We start from the raw sequence: 3,662 nt of genomic DNA on the forward strand, positions 1-3,662 counted from the left end.
GGGCGGCGGCCGCTCCTGCCTCAGTTTCCCCGGATCTCGTTAATCCCGGGACGCTCTGACTCAGCCGCTCCCGCCCCGCTCTGGCCCACTTCGGCCCAGTTCGGAGCCCGCCCAGCCCCGCTTTTCATGTTTCCCCCTCCTTTTCTCCCGATTTTTCCTCATTTTTCCCTGATTTCCCCCAGTTTTACCCATTTTTCCCTGATTTCCCCAATTTTTACTTCATTTCCTCTGATTTTCCCCATTTTAACCTCGTTTTCCTCTGATTTATCCAATTTTTGCCTAATTTTCCCCTGATTTTCCCCATTTTGCCTCATTTTCCCGATTTATCCCATTTTGCCTCATTTTCCTCTGATTTATCCAATTTTTGCCTCATTTTCCCCTGATTTCCCCCAGTTTTGCCTCATTTTTCCAATTCTTCCCATTTTAACTTCATTTTCCCCTGATTTATCCAATTTTTGCCTCATTTTCCCCTAATTTCCCCCGTTTTTCGATATTATTTCCTGGGTTTTCCTCCTTCCTGCCAATTTTTCCCCTTTGCCTCCTGATTTTCCCCATTTTTGGATCATTTTTCCTCCTTCCTGCCCATTTTGATGCAGAAAATGAGAGGAAAAATGTGGGAAAGTGAGGATAAAAATGAAGAAAAACTTGAGGGGAAAAGTGAGGAAAATGTAAGGGGAAAAAGATGGGAAAATGGGTGGAAAATTTAGGGAAATGTGAGGGTGAAAAGGGGAAGGGAAATGGGCAGGAAAATGAGGGGAAAAGGGCAGAAAAAGTGAGGAAAAAAGGGAAATGTGAGGGGAAAATGGAGGCCTAAGTGAGAAAAACATGAGGGGGAAAAGGACAGGAAAAGGGGAAAATTAGGAAAATATGAGGGGAAAAAGGTGGGAACTGTGAGGGGAAAATGGTGGAAAATGTGAGGAGGAAAATGGAGGGAAACGTGAGAGGAAAAAGTGGAAAATGTGAGGGGAAAAGGTGGGAACTGTGAGGGGGAAAATTGTGGGAGATGTGAGGGGAAAAGGTGGGAAATGTGAGGGGAAAAAGTGAAAAATGTGAGGGCAGAAGGGCAGGAAATATGAGGTGAAAAGTTTGGGAAATGTGAGGGGAAAAAAGAGTGGGAAATGTGAGGGGGAAAAGGGTGGAAAACACGAGGGGAAAAGGGCAGGGAAAGTGAGGAAAAGAGGTGGGAATGTGAGGGGGGAAGGTGAGAAATATGAGAGGAAAAGGGTGGGAAATATGAGGGGGAAAAGTGGAAAATGTGAGGGGAGAAGGGTGGGAAACATGAGGGGAAAATGGCAGAAATTTCCAGAAGGGAAAGAAGTGGGAACCGTGAGGAGGAAAATGGTGGCAACTGAGAGAGAAAATGGAGGAAAACATGAGGAAAAATTGCAGGAAACATGAGGGAGGAAAGCGTGAAAAATGTGAGGGGGAAAAGTGGAAAATATGAGGGGGAAAATGGTGGGAAATGTGAGGGAAAAGGGCAGGAACTGTGAGGGGGAAAATGGAGGGAAACCTGAGGGGAAAATGAAGGGAAACGTGAGGGGAAAATTGAGGGGGAAAATGGAGGGAAATGTGAGGGGGGGAAAGGCAGGAAATGTGAGGGAGAAAGGGCGATAAACATGAGGAGAAAATGGTGGGAAACGTGAGGGGAAAATGGAGGGAAACATGAGGGGAATGGAGGAAAATATGAGAGAAAATGGGGGGAAAAGTGAGGGGAAAAAAGTGGGAAGTGTGAGCAGGAAAAGGGCAGGAACTGTGAGGGGGAAAATGGAGGAAAACATGAGGGGAAAAATTGAGGGAAATGTGAGGGGGAAAAGGCGGGAAATGTGAGGGAGAAAGGGCGATAAAAGGAGAAAATGGTGGGAAACGTGAGGGGGAAATGGTGGGAACCATGAGGGAGAAATGGAGGGAAACGTGAGGGGAAAATGGAGGAAAACATGAGGGAAAATGGGAGGCAACATGAGGGGAAAATGGAAAATGTGAGGGGGAAAATGGTGGGAACTGTGAGGGGGAAAATGGCGGGAGATGTGAGGGGAAAATGGAGGGGGAAATTTGAGGATAAAAAGGGTGAGAAATGAGAGGCAAAAAAGGGGAAACCTGAGGGGAAAAGGCTCCCAGTTGGCTCCCAGTGCTCCCAGTTGCCTCTCAGTTGGTTCCCAGTTGGTTCCCAGTTGCCTCAAGGCGCTCCCAGTGCTCCCAGTTCAGCTCTGGGCCGCCACCAGCGCCACCAATGACCTCACCCCCCTCCCCAGCCAATCAGATGAAGGAGGCGGAGCCAGATGCACGCTCAGCTGTGATTGGTCTTTATTGTGGAGCAGGGGGCGTGGCCTCGGCTGGCCCCGCCCCTGGGGCAGGCATCGCTGTCTGATAGATCACCACGGGCTGGGGGGCGGGACAGGGGGCGTGGTCAGTATATGCCACACCCCCAACCCCACCCCAATGCCCATATAAGGAAGCAACGCCTTTATAAACCACACCCCCTCATTAATCAGTCCATGGCCACGCCCCCTCGTCAGCAGCAGCACGTGGGTGCCCAGCAGCACCACCTGGCAGGCGGGAAAATGGGGGAAAATGAGGGGAAATCGGCTCAAAATGACAGAAAATTGACCCCAAAATTGACCCCAAAATTGACCAAAATATGACCCCCTAATGGACCTAAATCCAGCCCAAAATTGACCCAAATATGACCCAAAATTTGATCCAGAACTGACCCAAAATTAATCCCGATTTGACCAAAAATTGATTAAAAATTGGCCTGAAATTAATCCCAAATTAATTAAAATTTGATTAAAATCTGACCTGAAATTAATGCCAAATTGATCAAAAATTGATTAAAATCTGACCCCAAATTTATACAGAAATTACCCAAAATTGATCCCAAACTGACCCCAAATTGATCCAAAATTTACCCAAAATTGACCTAAAATTGGCCCGAAATTACTTGAAATTGACCCAAAAGTGATTCAAAATGGACCTGAAAATGACCCAAATTTGACCCAGAATTCATCCAGAAGTGACCCATGAGTGACCAACAAGTGACCAAAAAATGACCCAAAATTGGTCCAAAAATGACCAAAAACTGCCCCAGAGTGACCAAAACCTGCCCCAAACTGCCCCAGAGTGACCAATAACTGCCCCAGAGTGACCAATAACTGCCCCAGAGTGACCCAGAGTGACCAATAACTGACCAATAACTGCCCCAAACAGCCCCAGAGTGACCAACAGTGACCCAGAGTGACCAATAAGTGCCCCAGAGTGACCCAGAGTGACCAATAACTGACCAATAACTGCCCCAAACAGCCCCAGAGTGACCAACAGTGACCCAGAGTGACCAATAAGTGCCCCAGAGTGACCCAGAGTGACCAATAACTGACCAATAACTGCCCCAGAGTGACCCAGAGTGACCAATAACTGACCAATAACTGCCCCAGAGTGACCAATAACTGCCCCAGAGTGACCCGCAGTGCCCCAAACAGCCCTTCAGTGCCCCGCAGTGCCCCATAACTGCCCCAAACAGCCCCAGCATGCCCCATAACTGCCCCGCAGCGCCCCCGGCGCTCACCTGCGCGGCCGGGCCCAGGTTGTAGCACCAGGGGCAGCCGTGGGGGAGGAGCAGCCCCTGCACGCCCAGGGCCAGGAAGCACACGATGGGCGCCACGATGACC

Source organism: Geospiza fortis, unplaced genomic scaffold (assembly GCF_000277835.1).
Source record: "Geospiza fortis unplaced genomic scaffold, GeoFor_1.0 scaffold526, whole genome shotgun sequence".
Classification (NCBI taxonomy): Eukaryota; Metazoa; Chordata; class Aves; order Passeriformes; family Thraupidae; genus Geospiza; species Geospiza fortis.